This window comes from Cyanistes caeruleus, chromosome 4, assembly GCF_971803275.1.
Source record: "Cyanistes caeruleus chromosome 4, bCyaCae1.hap1.1, whole genome shotgun sequence".
In the NCBI taxonomy this organism is placed as follows: domain Eukaryota; kingdom Metazoa; phylum Chordata; class Aves; order Passeriformes; family Paridae; genus Cyanistes; species Cyanistes caeruleus.
In genome coordinates, this window is record NC_141704.1 from 77,626,028 (window position 1) to 77,647,394 (window position 21,367).

General features: G+C 39.2%; 1 long non-coding RNA gene across 1 annotated transcript; it reads left to right on the top strand.

The window, feature by feature from the left end:
• The first annotated feature begins 15,951 nt into the window (after positions 1–15,951).
• On the top strand, positions 15,952–20,845 carry LOC147653803 (uncharacterized). The gene is made up of 2 exons (XR_015285783.1): positions 15,952–16,262; positions 16,329–20,845. It is a non-coding gene; the product is annotated as an uncharacterized LOC147653803 (long non-coding RNA).
• The last annotated feature ends 522 nt before the right edge of the window (positions 20,846–21,367 follow it).

The window sequence follows — 21,367 nt, forward strand, 5'->3', positions numbered from 1 at the left end:
AAAAAGAGCTGATAGGAAGTGTGAGTGAGATCAGCTATGAGGTCATTAAAAACAGCAACAGGTAGTTTTATATTTGATGTAAAATGAAAATTATGTCAATAGAAGAAAATTAAAAGACTGAGTGAAATGGTTAAAAGAAACAGGCTAGAAAATAATTTTTGCCAGGCATATCTTAAATGTTTAATGGATGGGAGGATGATTGGTTTTGTCAAGGCTAAGAAAAGAATGCTGCAGTAATCAAGATGTGCTGTGATTAGTGTATGGGAAGAGCTATATATTAGAGTTGTTATGCAAAAAAAATCTGCTAGAGAGACACAAGACCTGAAGGAATGGCTGTAAAGAGAGATTCAGCCCTAGGATGAAACCATCTAATAAAAGTTTAAGTTTACAGGTGAAGTATAGGTTTACTTTTATATTAGCTGTCCTAACCATAGATTTTAGTTTATTATGGAACAGATATTTTTTTCCTACTCAAACCTGACTTTTGCCCTGAGGTTTACCAAAAATAGAGCATGCAAAAATTTATTTCTGTTTATTTTCCCTTGCTTCTTTTGTCTTTTTATAAACATGTGTTTCTTCTTTTACCATAGATTACCAGGAAGTTTTCTTTGTTGCTGCTCGGTTGTGTAGATCATGTGATGTGCATAACAATGCTGACAACTCAAGTGTGACTCTCCTTGTTTGACTGAGGTCAGGGTCACTCTGACATTAGGTATAATGTGTAAAAGAGCTTTGGACTTGGAAGACATCTTCCCCAGAAAGGGGAAGCCCAGTTGAAGATAGGCCTTGGTTGGTTCCCAGATGAGAGGGAGGGAAATTAACCATTTTAAAAGAAACAGTTTTCTGCACTAAATGTAATTTTGTGCCTTGACGGAGCTGATGAGGGAAGGATGTACAAATTACGCCAGGACTGGGACAGCTGAACTTGATGTTGGGGGTTTCACAGTCTCCAGATCCAAAGTCAAAAGACTTAGGGATGTTTTTTGTACAGCTCTAGACACCTTTTGCTCTCAAGTTCTTCAGTGTGGATATTCACAAAGATGCTTTGTCAATGTGCCTTGGTTTCATTTATAGCTCTTTGGAAGGAAGAGCTCTTCCTCTATGTGGGTAGGCTCACACAGAACGCAGAGATCAAATGTCAGTCCTGGTCCCCTTCCTGTGCTCCAAGGACAATCTGGTCCTCTTGATTTGTTGTGCTAGTCACGTGTCAGGGGGTGGTTTGGGATTCAAACTGTGGTCTTCCCTGACTCCAGGACCAGAAACCTGAAGTTTGAGCAGGACCAGGTTTAGGCAGCACTGCTAACGAGCATGTCTTCCTAAAACTGGAATTAAAAATATCACAGTGGCAGAAATTAACTTCAACACAAACACGGAAGTGCCCAGCAGCATCTAACACTACTGAAATTTTATATTAATATGAAATGTAAAGAACACAACTAAATGAAGCAAACATTTAGTTCTCTAGAATTTAATTGCTAAAAATGGTGGCCTAGAACTGCTTATCATATTTGTATGGATTATTTCCATGAGTCAGGCAAGCAGTATTTCAGCCCATGGGGGTGAAAAAGAAACTGTAATAACTATAAAAGGTGTAGGATTACTTATTATAGACATGCATATTAGAAATGCAATAAAAAGTCCCAGTACAAACACAGTAGACAGGCTTCAAACACAAAAAATAGCCAGCTCTAAGTTGTTTCTGGATTATGGTGAGCCCTAAAGATGGCCTAAAACCAATTAACTTTTTTTTTTTTTGCGCTACCTTTTTTATGTTTTAAAAATGACCAAAGAGATCTCTTTGAAAATGTATTTTGAAAAAAGCTTCTAGAATTAAACCTTTTGTAAGAGGCTTCAGCCTGGGGCAAAATTTAATGGCTGAGCAATAAAACACTGAAAACTTTCATAAAAGGGGTTCATAAAGAAGCACCAACTGACCCTAAATCCAAGGAGGTCTAGAAAACTGCATGATAATAAACACAGGGCCTAGTTAATTTGCACTTAAGGGGTGTATGACATTTGAGTAAGATGTAGTTACTTTATGCTCACTTTCAGCACATATGTCCAGTAGATATAAATGACAGAGGGGGGATACTGCAGTTGAGAGGTTTACTGTAAGATAAAGCTAAATGAGGTTATCGGCTGTTAGCCAGACTTCATTTTTTCCATGTAAGGTGGCTAGCATGAATAGATGGTAAGACCCTTTTAATCTATGTTTCCTACTCCTAAACCTCCCCTAGACTGGAAATGGACAGTGTGGGTTGTGTGTACAGCTCATTTCCAGAACAGTTACATTAAAACTGTTACAGCTCGTTTCCAGAACAGTTGTGTTTAAACTGCTGTTACAGCTGCTGTCACTTTACTGTTCATCCTATGGTAACAGCTTAAATCTAGACCCTGATCTGCACCTGATTAATTGACTAAAGTCAAATATAGCATCTAAAACAAAAATTCAATTACTGGATTTAAATAGAATAATAATATAAATAGAAATAACAGTATGCTCACTCTCTCTCTCTATGACGTATGCTAGTCATGTGTTTCTCTGTGTTCTCAGTAACACAAGCAGTGTCTGAGGCATTAATATAAGTCATTGTTTGTAGCTGCTCAGACATCATCCATGCTTTTATATCACTTTTTTTATGTCTCAAGAAGTTTCTGGTGGCTTGAGGACTAAGTTTTTCATCCAGAAGAGAGGCAAATTTATTCTAAGTCATTGCCTCATCTTGGCCAGTGAGAGATGCTCTTGCACTAACAAGACATCTGTGCAAGGTCTTCAGTCCCATCCTCTGCCTTCATCACAACTCTGTTCTCCATCCTTTCTTGCAGCCCCTTGAAACCCCTTGCAACTTCAGCCATGCTTGACCTTCAGGCAAGATCTCCTAGTCCAATCAAGGCATAGCTACCAAACATATGCAATTTTCAAGCATCCTATATTTAATTTTAAATTCCTCATCCTAGCAGTGGTCAGATTTGTTTCAGAAACAGACAGAAAAATGAAGGAAAGGCAGATGTTTGTCAAGGTTATATTTAGGAAGCTGTTGCTTAAATGTGAAAATCAGTTATGCTTTAACTGTGAGTGAGCAGCACAAAAAGCATATTCTTTCCTCTACATGTGTTTGCTGAACACTTCTCTTTTATTCACCTGTAACATGTTCCTTTATGCTCTGACTCTACTTGGTTATCAGTAATGTACTGTGGACCTAGCAATGCTGCCTGTTTTAACAATACTTTGTGGAATAATGCTATCCATCCCCATGGATTCATTGGTTCATGAAGGTGTTGGTGAAAGGTGGGATAGATTTACTCAACTTTTCAGCATAATATTGCTATTGTTCATTGTTAGGACATGAATAAAGAATAAAGAATGGTCTTTAGTGTAAACAGCTCAGTCACTGAGCTTAGTGATTTTTGGGAGGGGTCTCTTTGAGGTGCATATTTCTAATCCTTTGATAGATGACTTATTAAAGCCACTCTATGTAAGTATTGTTCACAGTGCTTTCTGTGCATGTGGCTTGCATCTGAGTACTTGTATTTGATTTGAAAGGTATTTTACCTACACTTAGAAGTCTTTAAGAGCTTGAACCACTCCTGCATTTTGTTATGAACTATTAGCAGAGGAGTTTGAGGGAGCTGGGAGTTTCTTTTAACAATACAAATGGCTTTTGTCTCTACAGACTTCCCTTTGAACTCACTAACCTCCTGTCAGCAGAAAAACTGGATAACAGCATCTTCTCCATTTCTCCAGTCTTTTGTCCTCCCCAGAATGCAAAGTCTGGCCTTGCTCCTAAGTGCTTCCCTTGCTAACAGGATCCAGACCTCAGGATGAGAGCTACACAAGATTCTCATGGCCTAAATTTATTACATATCCTAAGTTCTCTACTTCTGTGCTTTGACACATGCCTCGAATGATCTAAATTACAGATTGCCATTTTTTTAAACTGGATTGTGATCAAATGAGCCCATTGCTTTTGCTCAGAACCAAAACTGCTCAGATCATCATCAGAGCTGTAACAGTAGAAGAATCCATTTAATTGGTGCCTTGTTAAAATACACTCCCATACCTGGGATGTGATTGCTATGGAGAAGGGGCCACACCATTGGTTTTCTTTCCTCAAATCAATGGAAAAATGGCATACCTAGTCATCTTTAAGTGGCATACTTCTTGGCTATGTTTTATTCCCAGAGGATAACAGCCATGAATCTACACCTGCTACAATAAACTCTTGGCTTGGCCTTGACTTGCTTCATGCTGCTACTTTACTTGACTACACCTTTAACTTTGCCTTTATGGTCACTATTTCTATGAGTTTAAAAGGTGAGTTGGTGTCTAGGAAAACGAGTAAAGTAGCAAGTGAAAGGAAAGTAGAACAGCTGAAAACCGAGAAAAGAAATTATGTTAAGAGTTCTACATTATTTTCTCTCTGTCTTTCACTGTAGACATGTTACTTGAGATTCATTTGTTCTTGAGTACTTTCTGTACTGCCTCCTCTGACCTTCAGTTTTACTTTAAGATTTCTCTTAAGGTTGGTAGAATGAATTCCTGAAGGAGCCCTCCTGTTTTGAACATCTTTGCTAGAGACAAATCTTGTGTAGAAATTGCCTCATCGTTCCCCAGTTCAAAGAATATGCCCAGTTTCATGAGAGAAGAGAAAATCCTTGCAACCTCTGAACTCTAAAGCTTCCACACAGGAGTCAAATATTATTAATACAATTTTTATATACCAGTGTGAGCACTCTTATTATGATAATTTACTGCTAAAATGGTACACAAAGGCCTCTGTTCAGGTAAATTGGGAATAACTTGTTGAAAGTTAAGTTGATTACTCTAATACATTTGACAAATTTGTCAGCAAGGATTATTTTTTGTTCAGGAGACTTGTTAACCATACAGGGTACACTATTTGAGGGAACATTCAGAAGACAAAGCCAGAAGAAAGAACCCTGTCACTAAATTAAGTTTATGGTTTCCTGCCTCAAAAATGTACAAATTTCTGAAGCCCTTTTGTAAGTTTTATAAGTTAAAATCATTACTAACTTCTGTTGCTTACAGTTCTGTTGAAGTTAATTTATGTTGACATTGTTACCAAGGCAGTACTTTTTAACAGAGGTGAATGGTTTTTAATACATCTCCTATGTAAAAGCCACAAACAGGAGATTGTTTGTGTGAGACCTGTCACCTGTAAGTGAGCATGCCCGTGGTCCACATTAATCAATCATTAAAGCTGAAGTATTTTTTTTCCCACATTACCTGTTCTAGGACTTTTCAGTGTCTTGAGTTAATACAGGGTGGATAAAACTGTATGAGGCAAGTTTCTAGATTACTTCAGCGCGATAGAATATTAGTCATATTATCTTCAAATATATATATAGACTGAAAATATTACCATTTTTATAACCAGAAATAGTTGAATCAGGTCAGACAACATCTTTTTCAGTACAACTGAACTGAAAATTCAAAGGTTTCCCAGGATTGAACTGTAAATTCTAATAAATCCCAGGTAACTTTCTGGTCTGGTTCTCTTTCTGGGATTTTTGTGCTTTTAATTTTGCCACTTCTGTGCTGTTTTTCTCCCCTGTCTTCCTCCAAGTCAGGAATCCAAGACTTCCTAGGATCTGCAACCCCTCATAGAGAAATACATGAGTTACCTTAGGTTTTGTTTCAAACTTGTGCAGCAAAGAAATGTTGAGTTCTCAAATCCTACACTAACCATATTAGTCCTACACTAAACATATTTATTTTTCTCTGGCCATCTTGAATTATTACTCTTCATAGTTAGAACACGTTTCTCAATGCTTTTGAAAGAAAAGTTGGGATACCAAATTGTGAATCTATGAATAGTAACAGTGGTATGTAGATATATAACAATAGCACCTAGAGAGTTGGTACTTCATTCTTGTCACAGCCTTTGGATGCATAAATGCAGTCTCTCTCACAAGGACTTGGCAGGAAAAGTTTAAGGCAAGAGTAAGAGTCATACCTAAGGAAGTGGACACAATAGATATTTTAGAATTACTGGGGAATCAAACAAGATATAGAAAATATTTGTTACTGATAGAAGTTCACAGAATTCTTTTTATTCATTGAATATTTATGTGGTCTGTGCTGTGCAGTTTTCTTTGGCTTCTGTGCTCTAAAGTATGGAAGTGGTGAAAGTGCATCAAGATAATTCCTGTTTGTCAGCTCTTGTACTCATTTTCTTGCAAGGCGGGACACATAGGAGGTTATGATGTGCAGAATAACAAAGGATTGGGACAGAATGTAGCATCCAAGATTTGCAGGTCATGGTTGTCATAAGTTGCACCTCATTCTGGGTTATTTCTTTGTGACTTCATGTCCAATTGCCCAGGAACACCCAAAAGCACATACACTGTTGACTGCTGAGTGTAAGCAAATGGCAGAAAAGATGATAGTTCTTGTAATCAACTCCTGAGCTCTTGAGCTCTGCTCTCTAAGAGAGTAAATGCAGTTTTCTGTGTTGAGGTTTACTGGGTCTGTATAGCAGTGGGGTCTTGCCCTACTTGTACACTTTCTCCTGAGCTAAGTCCCAGAGTAAGTTTTGTGATGGCCTATGGTTGCAAGTAGTTGGTGCTTGATAACCCTTGGTAATACTTGACAACCTCAGGGACCACTTATATTTCCTGTATTTCTAAAGGATTTGTGTCTGCAATTCCCTTGTACCCCTAGAAAAGAAGAAATCATCTTGTTGTCCTGCAAACAATGTATCAGAACACGTCCCTATGCTGGTTATGTCATTCTTTACTTTCACAAGGTTTTCCCTTTTATTTTTGTTTTGCTACCACTGAATAATACACAGTCCCACAGCTCTGGCGAAAAAATAACCTGATGAAAGTGAACATATAAGAAAAATATACACTCTTCTTAGCAGAGGTAATGGCCATTGACATTAATGGGAATTATGCATACGTGGAAGAGGAGTATGGCCCCTTTACTTACCAGAGCCCTTAATATGTTTTAGTGATCCATGGTGGTGTTCTAAATATCATGAAACCCAAAGGAGATAGAGAAAACAACCTCTGGCACTGATGAGCTGGATTCATTGCTCTAACATAGATGGCTTTTCAGGAATATTTCTGTTTCTTCTCCTGTGGAAATAGCTGTACATGCACTGTTCATTGACATGAAAGAGGAAAAGGTGAGTGGACAGAAATCTGGGAAAGGAAGTAAAGAGCGATCCAGGTTTTCAGATGTCAAACTGTCACATAAAAACATGAAAGTCCATAATTAAGCATTGCACTCACACACACACACACACACACACATATAGAATTTTACACATATAATGTTTTTATCTGTCTTTTAGTCAAATTCCTCTCTAGCCCTGCTTTGCACTATGTTCTGTTTTATGAAAATAAAATGTGAAAATCTACCGATAAGCCAAAATAATAACAACTTTATGGCATGTCAGGGCTATTTATTATTATTATTTTTTAACCTTGATCATGTTGTAATAGTGAACATATGTATCCTTGGCCTTAATCACCTTGTCAAGTTAAAGCGTATACTCAACTTCATTTACATGACATATGATCTAATGTTAGAGAACAACAATACCATTGTAGTGCTAATTAAAAACTGTGAGCTGAGAGCCAGAAGAAACCACTGGTCTGATTGCTGAGGGTCCCAGGGAAAGGGATTTATTCCCACACCTGCAGTTGGTCCATAACACTAACATTGTTACCAACATCTGGGTCTAATCAGCACAGAGGCCTTGATATGCTGCTCCTGTGGCATATAAATTAAGCATTATGTTCATTTTAAAGGCCCCTTCTTTCTGTTTTTTAAGGACAAGATAGATTCATGGCTCCTCAGAGTCTAACAAAGTAGAAGCCACAAACAGAGTAAGTTACTGCCAGGTTTCTTAGACCATACCTGCCTAGTACATGCCACTTAAATAATGGAATTTTATGCTCAGTTCTAGTTTTCAAAAATGCATTTCCATAGAATGCAAAGTTCAGCTGAAAAACTATGTTCAGGGTGGAAAGCACTCTGCCAATTCACATGAAGCAGTGTTTATGGTGATGTCTGAGCCCCACCAGCCACAGGGATGGCCACAGAACCAGTGACAGCCCCAGTGGTTCCCAGCGTTGGTGTCTGACCCCAGGTCCAGGGAGACGCCTGTCCCACAGTCTGCTGTGAAGTTAAAATGCCATTCATAAAGGTGCTGAAAGTATTCAGAGCAACTGGAAATTGTACAGAGAGAGAAGAAAAACCCACAAGCCAGGCTGTCTAGGCCAAGGAGCAAAATTTAAATCTTCATTGGTTGAGGACAGGCAGTGATTATTTTTGCTAATGCATTCCTTGGCTGGGTCTATAATTATCTAACTGGCTGTTTGCCTTTGTAGCTTCATGTGTTTTTCTGGAAACAATGAGACAGATACCCTTACAGAAGGAAGATTTTTTTCCTGACATTTTTCAGTGTCTATATATCTTTAATATCTGCAAATGGTGAATGTAATTACATATAGAGAATTTTGTTAGAAGATCCAGAACTTGACTTCTGATCTTACGTCTGGCACTGACCTTTTGTGGCAGTAGGCAGTTCATTTAACGATTGTCTCTCTTACCTACTCTGCCTTTTAAGGATAAATAATGATGTAGAGAACTGTTTACCTGAGGTTTCAAGGTGGAAAAATGACACAGGGGAATTATGGAAGCTTAACATTTCACCACTGATACAGGGTAATTACATCAAATGGTTGAAATCATAGAATGGTTTGGGTTGGAATGGTCCTTAAAAATCTAGTTCCAAGCCCTGTACTGAAAGTGGGGTTCTATCTTAGTCACTACTGTCAGGAAGAATGTCCATTTCATGAGAAAACCTGCTCATTGCAAAGGCACAAAATGAGTAGTTTTTAACCTCTGCAGCCTTCTCAATACCAGCAGGAAGACAGAGGAATTTCCTTTTCATTACTGATAACTCCAGGTGGAATTTTTAAACTAAGGAGCCATAACTTAAACCCGGAAGACATCAGTGGAGACCTTAAATCGCTGGAACAGATTCTCTGCCACAATAAATTGAGTTAGTGCTGTTAATTTCAGTAGAACCACATTTCATCTCACTTGAGGAGAAGGTGCATTATTTATGGTATGACTGCAAAATCTGTCACTTGATGTACCATAGAAATGTGTTCTGGCACTAGCAATTGGTTTTGGTGGCACGCCAGTTTTCTGGCTTTGAAGGATTTCCAGTAGCCAAAGGGGGATTTTAGCACCCAGTGTCACCCTGCCCCCGCTCTCCATTTCCATGGGTGGTCAGCAGATTTGTCCTGTTTCCCTTCCAGCTGGATCAACCCCTTGACAGCTCAGCTGAGGTTCAGCACAGTTCTGTGACCTCACATGCCAGGGGGGGTCAGAAACAGCATTCAGGGAACCATGGGGTGGGACTGTTGGAGACATTCTGTCTGTGCTGTCCTCATTCTTGGTTCATTTGCCTCCACAAGAGTGAACACCTGCTGTCCTGCTTTTCTGCACTCCTGGCCAGCTTTGTGACCAGAATGAGAAATCTAAATTTCCATACCTGTGGTTTAACTGCAGCTTCCACTTGCAGGAAAACCTCCTGTGCTGCCCATGGGAGATGCATGTGCAGTAGAAATGAGAGTGGGGTCCCTTGATATCTCTGTGGACAGCTCTTTCTCAAGTTTAGCTTTTTAACTTATCTGCTTTGTTGTAGTATTGAAAGTGCTCCTTAGATAAATTAAATGCTAATTTTTGTAGCAATTGACCAGACGATTTCAAGGGGTGATCTCTCATTAGTTGATTTTATAAATAGGAGAAGTCTGGCAAAGTTAACAAAACCAGAAAGATCAGAGTAATGCAATTTGTTGTTACGGCTTCATTAATGCCACATAGAAATCTCACAATTGTATTGAATTTGGTAAAAATAGTATAAGCAAAAAAATAAAAATAAAAATAAATTATATAACTGTATGGCCACTGAGGAGAGATCACAGAGTCCAGGCTTGTTCTTCAAGTCTGTTACAAGGGCATTACTAAAACAGTCATGTCTGACTTCATGACAAAGTCTTTGTGATGACGCAAGTAAAATACAACTGTTGCATTGGAGAAATTCAAAGAATAATCAGACTGTGGAGAAGGAATCTCACATCCCTTCATGCAATGTCACAAGTAGAAAAAGAAAGGAGTTAAACTTATGCCATTGGAATGTCTAGATAATTTGATCATATTTATTTTAATATATGAGATGCAAAAAATACTATCAAATACAGATATGTTATTATTTTAATCATAATATCTTACTTCATTTTATGTCGTTCCTGCTAATGTGGTACCAGCAGATCTAATGAGCTATTTAGGGTTTTTTGCATTTCAAAGCATGACCTCCTAAAAATTAGGATATTTCTTTCATCCAGGATAATTTTGCTGAAAAACACCCAACTTTTCAAACATTAGCATATATTTGATGTGGAAAGAATGATTGGATATATCACAACAAATGAAGTGATTGTAAAATGCATCTATAAAATACTGAAAAAATCACAAATATTATTCCAATACTTTGGTATAATGGTAATCTACATCTAAGCCCCAGTTCTGCAAGTTATAATATAAGAGTCTGCTAGGCACGGTAATGTACCCATGTGGTGTTGATTGCAGACCTGAAGACATTTTCCTGAGGTGTTTTCTAAAAATCATCTTTTTTTTCATTATAATGAAGCTATCTAACCCGTTTTTTCCTCTTTATGAATCATTCACAAGGTGAGGCTATTTCCTCTGACTCTGTTATGTGGAACTGGTATAGAAAAGTTAATGTGAAGAATGTCTGACTACGTCATGTTCACAACTTGCACATTTCAGTCATCCACTAAGGATAGGTCTTCAAAAGGACCTGGAATCATTGCAGAAATGTTGTGGTTTGCATTTATCAACCTTTGAATTAGGAACCTGCTGCTGTCACTTATTTGCCCTTGAAGATCAGAGCCTCTGTTGTGCATCACTGCAATGATTCATGTAAAGCACAGGATTCAGGTTCTTCCCTCTCTGTGGATGACTGAAACATTTTAAGCATCAAAGTCAGGAACAGGAAAAGAAAAAAAGAGTGAAGTTTCAATATCCATCTAAGGCACTCACCTCTTGCTGACTACTGTGGTGCACAGGCATCATTCTCTAGATTTTTGAAAATTCCAGTTATTCTCCTGATGACTGCAGTGAGCCATTTTTAGATTCCAGTGCAAAGAAAAGCAAGTGACTGAAGTTCTGTAAGTAAATATTGAGAGGTGTAAGCATAAGCCTCATTCAAATATTCAAATACATATTCAGACAAAGTTTTTACAGGTATTTGCCCTCTTCTAAAAGTTTTATGAAAGGGATATTTCTATCTGTGTTCCATAGAGATCAGTGTCCATTCTATTTTAAAAGATTATAAAATTCTTCCATTGTTTACCTCTATTAACCACAGTGACACTTTTTTGGTGTGTTTCAGCAGGTTTGGGTTTTTTTTTTTAATAAAGAAGATGACAAATCATTTTAATTTGTAGCATCAGGTGTCTTCAAAATTTCTTGATTTCAAAACAAGCAGATGATTAAAAGCTGGAAGATCATAACACTGATCACTACACTGTTTTTGAATTTCTCCCTTAGAATACTGTCTGAAGTACAAAGGATGGCTGATCTAATATATCAGTAAGAATAGAAGAAAGTAAATGTTTCCATGTGATAATAAGTCTTAAATGGTTTTTGCAGTCCCTTAAAAAGGCCACACATCAGCCCATTATAGCAAATATTGCATGTTTTTATGGCCAGTCTCTTACATAGTTTTATTTGCATCATGCATTTAATTGCCACATTAAATCATGGTTTCTAAACATCAGTTCACAGCAGGATCTTTCTCTGAAATCTTATCTTCTTTTTTCTTTGACAATGTAAACAATTGCAAAAAATGTCCTTTCCCTTAGTAATCTAAATTCTATTTTGTGTCCATAATACTATTCCTGCTTAGTGCAGCAACTCACTACTTATAACAGTGCAGAAGGGAAAGTCCTTTTTTCCCTTGAATGTGCATATTCCTGCTGGAGCTTAAAAACTTCCATAAATCAATAAAGTAATTGCTGCATAATGACCTATTGTTGGTGAGTGTGCCCAGAATGATGTCATTGGGGGGTAATGGAGCTACTGAATCAAAAAAATGGCAGCTGTTCCCAATTTATTTGAGAGTCAGTTGGACAGAAAATTAAATAAACACATAGACAAGCAGGACAAGGGCAAGTCCTTGCACTATTCTTACGATTGTTTTAATTCAATCGCAGGAGTCAGCAGGCAGCTGATATTGTGGCCCAGAGTTTCAGTAATTGCCTGTCTCCTCTCTCAGTCAGGCTGCACATGCTCATTTCATCATTTTAAGCTTTGGTGACTAAGATTAAAAAAAAAGAAAAATACCAATGAAACAAAGATGAAACTTAGTTCTTTTTTCCCCCACCCTCCCCCTCCCTTGTCAGCATAGCAGGCTATCCAGGAGATGTATTAATAGATAGAAGTTTTCATTTCTTCCTCCATCTGCCTCTATAGGGTCTCTACCCTTCTTTCCCTAGGATAAGAAGGAGAGTTTTCCTTTTTTTTTAATCACTCATATGTCCTTTGGGAAGCCCCCTAAAGTTTCATATTCACTGGGGAGAGAAAAAATGCCACCCGGCTTCACACTCTCTTCTCTGCTGTGAATAACAGCTTTGATGTGCATCCTTTGAAGTTCCTGGCTCCAGGCTGCATTAGGGAAACATCAAATGCAGCCTTAACACTGTGTGTGGAAGCTGGAAGCACATTGTGTTTGCACACTGGACTTGGGGGCACCCACTGTGCTTGTGGGAGCCAAGGGAATTCAGGGGCCCACAAAAGGAGCAGGTCTCCAGCACAGTGAGCTCTTCTCTTTTCCCTATTCCCATTTCCTACTGGTATAGCATTGAGCACACGTCAACATCCATGATATTTTCCAGTTCTTGCAGTTTCTTGTGATACCTTTGCACCCTGTAGAAGCCCTGATATGGATCAGAGCATTGGGTGATCACATCTGACTCCAGTAGGAATTTGTTCTTTGTTACTTCAGGGCAATGTGGCTTCAAATGCTGCTTCAACTGTTGTGGCATTGAAACAATCAAAGTGCTTTTTATGGACACTAAAAGAAGTTTGGGTCACTGAACAGTTATCTGACTTGTACTAAGAATTACAATGTCTATTCCTTATAGTTGGATTCTTAATATGACAGTTCTCACATTTCTAAACAAGTGTGGGTTTTTAACATCCTTCTCTTTTTTTTTTTTTTTTTTTTTTAACTTACAGATGGATTCTTTTGTGTGTGTATTTTCTGTGTCTGCATAACCAGACACAGTGAAGTTGATGCTTGTCTCCAAGATGGAGAAGTGCTTTTCCATATTTGTCATCACAGATCTCTTCAGATCAGACATCTCTTTGATCATTTTAACTGTGTTTTATATGCTTCATAATTTCCTTGCTGAGTACCTTATGTTACGTGTTACTTTATAAATCAATAAATAATAGCAATAATTAAAGGGGTGTTCTGCAGTAGGGAGCTAGATGAGAAATGGGTTATTCCATTAACCTTTTACCTCTGGAGACAGGAATTTCAAATTTGTGCTAGGTCACAAAGAGCAAATCAGTTGGTCTCTTGTGAACTTCATTCCACATCATGAAGCACCGCCTCACTTCTCACAGTCCCTCCTGACTGACAGCTTTAGTCTGGAAGAATAACAGCTTGGAAGACTGAGATGCAATGGCAATGCCAGCACCTACGCCCACTGTGCCTTGTTCTCCAGAGAACCATTTGGGAAAAAGAAAAAGAATCCAAACCCTTCCAATGCCTGTTATCCCCACAGCCTGAATTAATATTTAAATATCAAAATTGCAACTGGTAAAAGTAGGAAGTACCTTGTGCAAGTAGGAAGGTGGGGTTTTTTTCAGCCTTGTCTAACAAAGTAGCTCTCAGAGGGCACAAGAAGCTCGTCACAGGAAAATTAAGGGGGAGTTGGTGGTGTGTCATTGTACACCCAAGTGTAGACAGCAAATGTGTAAGGGATGAGATGTCTATTCCACCAGAGATCACTGATCACACAAACTCACAAACAGACCTTTAGATTATTATTAGTCTCATTTCCTTTTCCCCACTTGTGCCTTCCTCCACCAGTTGCAGCTCTGTTGTCTGTACTCTGAGGTCTGAGTGGGTAAGTGCGGTGTAAAAGAAATAAATAACAGATATTCACAGTCAGTGTCACAGAAATATGACTTCTTTTTCCTGAATTACTCTGAGACCAGGAAGGTGAATTAATAAGTGGAATCTCAGGCTTAAGATGGAAACTTATCTTAAAAATAAAGGTAGCACAAATTTTGGAAGAAAGACTTTTATGCTTGAAAATCTACATTTTTACCATTTGCTTGCTTTTTGTATACAATGAGATTAAAACTATATTTTTTTTCTATTATGCAATTAGAAAACAGAAAGTACCTGAATTATATTCTTTAATAAAAGACTGAAGACTTCTTAAAGTTCTAAAGATTCTAAAAATTCTAATTTTTGAACAAGACATTTGAATCTGTCACTTTGAGGAGTACTTTCTGTCTCAGTCTCTCCTGTTATTTGTCATCTATCTGTGGGTCATTTATAATGAGAGAGACCTCCCTATAAATGACCCGCAGATAGATGAGAAATAACAGGAAAGATATTGATGTCTGATATTGATGTTCAATATTGATGATCAAAAGTGTTTTTGATGACACTTGTGAAAGATGCCCCAGAGTGGACTGCAATTTTTGTCTATGCTATTCCTATTGCCAGGACCTCACACACTAATTTCCAGCTGATTTGTGGTGAACACTGGTATGTTCTTTAGTAAAAACTGGCTTTTTATCTGTTTGTGATTATGCTTTTGTTTGGAAGAGGGAAATTATTGAAATTCTATCAGTATAATACATTCAGGGACTTTGCCTCTTCCTCTTATCTGTAGCTCCTATTTTGGAAGTACAGCAGTGAGCTGGGGAGGACTTCCGAGGGCACCATTTTATGTTTTATGTTGTTGGCCATCCTAATGATAACCTTAGCAGATATCAGCCCTAATAGAATTTGTAGACAAAAATAATAAAAACATGTGTGTTTCTATGTGTTTCAATTCTTAGCATTAAAATGTTGTCTGGAGTAAGGATACAAACTGTTTATGATGGGGGCCTGTGAGTATTGTGGGGAGTCTGATTAGGGCTAACTTGGATGTGGAAGGAGAAGGAAGTTTTGATATTCAAAGACAGAAGTTGAATGAAGAGCATGATTTTTAGGAGTAGGAAAATAAGCGTGACTATGAAGCTTGTCTCCTGTACTTCTACAAAAGTTCTTTTCCTAAGAAATCAGTCTCATTATGAAAATGTTTTCTCATTCTCAGTACAGTCCATGTGAAACAAGCTTCTCTTAGAGATGAAAGAATTTCTCAGAAGAAACCTCTCCACCATTCCTTAAGATGATCAGGTGCTAGATAACACTCTGGAAAATGTCTTCCTAAACTTTGTCAGAATATCTTTTGTCCAAGTTTTTGTGTTGTCCTTTTGTGATCCACATGGCTACAGGGGGACTGTCGTGTTCCACTGTGGGGAACTGTGAGAAGTTCTTTTAAAACTAGATGGTCTAGAATGAAATTAAGTCAACCGAGACAACCTTGTATCTGAGAACTGTTTATTGGTAACCAAAAGAAACAACGATAAAAAAGAAGTTGCCCTACTAAAGAGGGCTAGAAAAGACAGGGAAATATGAAGGAAAATGGAAAATGAATGGGGAGGGAGAGGGCAGACGGCAGACAGAGAAGGAAAGCGGGCATTCCCACAGCAGGATGGGCAGCGCTGTCGCTGTCCATGCGGCCGGGTCACCTCACGCTGCCCGCCGGGGAGCCCGCGCAGCTCCCGGGGCGGCGCGGCCCGGCAGGCCCGGCCCCCGCGGCTCCCGGCGGCCGCACTCGGGGAGCGCTCGGCCAGGAGCTGCAGAACCCTGGACAGGGGCACGGGGGTGTCACGGCAGCGGCCCGGGCCGGAGACAGCCAGGGCTGGACGCCGGGGGCTCAGGCAGGGACACAGGGAGGCAGGACAGGCGGTAACTGGGACGGGCGGACGGGTAAGGCCCGATACAGGCTGGACACGGGGCTCAGAGGTCAGCTGGTGTCCCGCCAGTCGCTCAGACAGAGGGAAGGCGAGTACGTGGGAGTGAGCGAGTGCCAGCAGGGGCAGGAGAGCCAAAAGGCAGGCTGGAGCCAGGGCAAAAAAGGACAAAAGGCAGGCTGGAGCCAGGGCAAAAAAGGACAAAAGGCAGGCTGGAGCCTGGGCGAAAAAGGACAAAAGGCAGGCTGGAGCCTGGGCGAAAAAGGACAAAAGGCAGGCCAGGGCTAGGGCAGAGGTGCGGACTGGAGCTCAGCAGGCTGGAGCAAAAGCAAAAACACAAGGCTCAAAAGGCCCCCAGACTCAAAAAGCCCCAACTCAAAAAGCCCCAGGATCACCAAGCCCCAAGGAAACAAGTCAGAAAACACCCCAGAGCTTGTGATGCAGTTACTTTTTATGCCCCCTGGCCCGTCCCCAAGTCTGCCTGCTGGCAGGAGAGCACTGGCCCAGTCCAACCTTCCACTGCAGTCCCTTGCTGGAGACCTTTCCCCGTCTGACTGGAGAAGCCTCTCTGGGGAGCACAGTGTCTCCTGCTGTCCCATGCGAGACACGAAATGGTTTCCAGGCAAAGTCTCCCCAGAGACAAGGCTTCCCCCATCTTCTAGTTGTCTCCTTCATGTGGCACATGTGCACCCTCTCCCCCAAACACCTCTGACAATCAGTGTTGAGACAAATAAAAACTAAACTGGCTCCTCACAGGGATGCATCCACCACGTTGGTTCAGAGGCCAGATTTCACTCATCTTTGAAGACTCATGCCTTTAAAGACTGAGCCCAAAGCATTAAATAGGCATTAGAAACCACCTGAAAGTGACAGGAGAATACACTTGGCAGAGCTTGTCATGTGGCAGGCAGCTCCTTCTTCTTCCTGGAGGAAGTACAGTGCTATTTGATTTTGATTTTGATTTTAATTTTAATTTTCATTTTTATTTTTATTTTCATTTTCATTTTCATTTTCATTTTCATTTTCATTTTCATTTTCATTTTCATTTTCATTTTCATTTTCATTTTCATTTTCATTTTCATTTTCTTCATCACTTACAACACTGATGTTACTGCTAGCAATCCAGTTTAGAAAGAGGTGATTCAAGAGTCTCCCAGGGGTTGGTCTCAAACATCCACACTTCACAGCCTCATTGAAGGTATTCCTGGATACCTGTCCTCCAGGCTTAGCAGAGAACCAAACATTCCCTGTGGCTTCAGAAGCCCCAGTGAGTGGGGAATAAATGCCTGCAGTAAATGCCATTTTTCAGCTCTTTACAGCACTTTCTTTTCTGAGCTGAGTGGCTTCAGCCATGTGCAGATCCATCTCTGCTTTGTGCCACTACCCAAACATCTTTGTCAAGCCCTAAGGATGAAAGAAGTTCACTGATGATACCTTTCATATGTATTTTGGGACAAGAGGGAAAACTGGAAATGGAGCAGTGATGAAAAAGAGTCTGGTGGGTATAATGCACTTTTGAAGAGTGCGTCTTACAGAAGCCAAAACTGTTTCTCATAGTACTGAAGGTAGTTACTCTTTACTGCCTTTTGTCAGGTTCATGGCTATATAGAGGGCAGCTGTAATATTTTTCAGTATTTTTCAATATTTTTTCTTAATTTTTATGATATGTCTTATGCTCAGCCATACACAGTGGGACAGACCATACATTTTGTTTGCAGCTACAATTTTCTTTCCCAATGAGTTCTGTATGTATTCAGCCAACCTAATCAGAAGCACATGGACAGCTTTTCACAGTGGATATGTGAGTCTATCACATTGGGTTTGCAGTCTAGGTTGATTAGCTGGTTCTTTGTGTGAAATAGGTCTGTTGCCTTGACTGTTCAACAGCAACAGGTTAATTCTGACTCTTTTTTGCATCCATATGAAGCTGTATTGGTCCCAAATCTAGTGCTGAACTTCAGAATGTTTTTTTTATCCAGACAAGCTTCTCTGTATGCAAGATTTATTTATTGCAGTCTATCTGTGAGCTCTTCTTTTTGCCATATTCACTTATTTTATTTCCAGGTTAAAATTATGTACATTTAAACCAAGGTTTCTCTTTAGTTTAAAATTGTAAATCCTGCATGTGAGTTTTTCTGTATGTCAGCCTTGCCAACATTTTGTTGCAGAACTTGTGAAAAGTAAGTGACTGCGGTTTTGCATAAAGATGGGCCTGCTTGTGGGGGGATGTCTTCTCAATCAAAGCTTCTCAAGAAACTTTTAAACAGTAGGTTCATTTTCAGTTGAACCTGAAACTGGAGATGATGGGCAGCGCTGCTGGACTTTTTTGCAGTACTGATGGAGAAAAGGCATATCAATGTCATCAATTCCTATGATACAACTAAACAGTGGAAGCAAAGACACAGAGATATTTTGACAAACCAGTGCTGGTTCCGGGGATCTTGCTCTTCTTCAGTCCTTTGTGAAGCTCCACTTATGGTCTCTGTCTGACAGTCCTTACCCTGTCCCTAGAGCAGAAGTGGTAGTGAGGTATTTAGGACCTTTTTCTGCTGTCCCCAGCAGCCCTGGGTTTGAGATGTCTATGTATCTGCACAAATGCTACCCAGATTACTTTCTTGTGCCTACAGGTGCCCTGTGGTAGATATAAGCAGCTGATCTGCACTGCTCCAGCATGCTCAGGAAGAGAGGGAGCAGTGCTCTTGGCTGGAGAGGGTGAATGGGATGTATTTCCCTGAGCTGCTTCTCTCTTCTCTTTCTTAAAGCAGGAAAGCTCTGCAAGTATCTCTGTCTCAGCTTCCAGATGGAATTCTCCTGCCCAGGTAGGGTGGAGCTGGTTTGCCAGGACCATGTCCTGTCAGATTTGAATCTATACAAGGATAGAACCTCCCTAACCTTCCTGGGCAACCTGTGCCTGCATGTCTCCTTTTTCTTGCCTCTGGGGAATCAAAAGGCCACAGCGAGGCATCACCAGGGATATTGGGAGAGATTGCTTTGGAAAAGGTGAGCTGAGCTAAAATCTGTTGATGATGACAAAGAGCTAAGTATTTAAAGATTTTATAAGGACCTCAGAATAAACACCAAGCTAGAGGCAAGCCCCTGACAGAAAGGCTCTGAAGCATCTGAGTTTGTGACTTAGCCCTGAGTCAGGGGTAGCTTTACTTCAAGTGTACATATCTGGGAAAACAGCTTCCCAGTTATTAATTCACATGAGATTGGAAAGCCTGGCAAGAAAAGTTTCAGCTCTGTAATCACATGTAGCTAGAGAGGAGTTGGAATGGGAATGGGACCCATTTGCTGGTTTAGCAGACATTTCCTGGAGGTCTTCAGTTTGGGATTCTTCATTTCCTTTCTTGTTCTGTGTGGTTTTTGACTTCTTAAGATTACAGTGTCTCTTCCATTACTGTAAGGACTATAATATTTACTGTGCAAATAAACAACCTCAATCAACATGTAGCCAAGACAAAGAACATTTCAAAAACTGATACCAAGTTATCTTTAAGGATAACTATGATGAACTCAAAATTACCTATTAAAAGTCTTTAGTTAAGTGTTAAAAATAGTCAGATTTCCTTGAAAAAACATTTAAAGAGTAATACTCTGTGTAATCACCCCACATATGATACATTATCTTGAAGTTTCAGGAACCCTTTGGTTGAAATTTTAACAGCTCTTAAGAAATGCTAAACAGCAAATACTCTTTCCAGAAATAGCATCCACTGTAAACCTGTCAGACTATTACTTAGCTATTAACCTTTCTCGATGAAATTGTAATAGTGCTGCTTAAAAGAATGCTGAATATATCAGAAATATTTTACTAATACATAACAGATGGATACCATATCCAGAAATATTTGTACTGTAAACCAAAGCGCTAAGCAGTTTTACACTGAGAGGTCAAAGATGGGCAGGAAACAGTTTTCCCATCCCACAAAAATTTGAATTGTCATATTTTCCTACTCTCATGAATATACAGAATATACAAGAACCTGTAGTTTCCCATAATAAACTTTTTCTAAGTTTTTATTTGTTTGCTTTTTAATCCAAGCACTTATCCTCCACACTACGTATTTGTTATTTAACACATCTTTCTTGGGTACATCCTGTCCTCAGAAGGCTTCAGACTGAACAGTCAATAGGTTTTCTTTTTGGTCTCCATCTCCTTGACTGAAAACCATTTTCTTAATAGGTTAAAGAGTAAAATAAAGTGTTAGAGCAATGCTGTGACCTAACTGAAATACAGATTCCATATGTCACATACCTTTTTTAACTCTCCATATGTGAGGATAACTGATTTTTCCATGCTGTTTACATTGCTGATTTCACTGTTGGACTTGGTCCTGGGTGTAACCTTTATTTTTAAATAAATGAGGTTTGGGAAAACTTAGAGTTGCCATTTTCCAACAAGTTATAAGTATGGGGAGTGGGACCCTTGCACTTGGAAAACTTCTGTGAAGATGTGCTTTTTATTAGTCTTGTATAATAGTTATAGCTGTGGCTTTAGCTGAAGAACATGTTTTTATAAAAGGATGGAATATGTTTCCAAACAATGTCTTAGTTCAAAATAGTTTGCCACTTCTTGTGAAATCTAACTACAGCTGAAAAAAGTACACTGTGTCTTCCATTTGAGAATGAGTAGACACCCTGCTAAATGGTTATATTATTGGGCAGGAAGATTTGGATGTGGGAGAGAACAAAGTATTATCATGTGTATGTCTATAAAATGAAAAAGAAGTAAAAGTGATGATTTATTTTTAATAACGATGAAGCAGTTTTTCAGCAACTATTTCAGGAAGTTTTGATGGTGAGATGGAAGCAAAAACCTCGTGGTCAAAAGATGTTTCATCCTACTATTATGAGAATATGATGTAGCAAAGATGCATTAGCAGTGATTTTCTAGCACTGGCAGTTTGTACAGAGTATCTCTCCTGACTGGTGATACACGTACAAATAACACATTGCCTTGAAATTTATTCATTTATTCTGAATTACCACGCTAATTTCCCCTCCAGATTTATGACCAGAGCTTTTAACTCATTGAAGCATGATTTCATGAAAGTTTTTGTTCTTCTCAAATTAGAACTATGTCTCTTCTATGCCTGTTCTTCACAAGGTGTAAATTCTATTTCATGAGCACTGAAATTATGAAGTTAGAGATGTTATAACTTTCCTGTTAATTAAAGGCTTTAAATCCATGCATCTTTATAAATATAATTATATATTTACATAGATATATGTTCAACTTAATTTGAA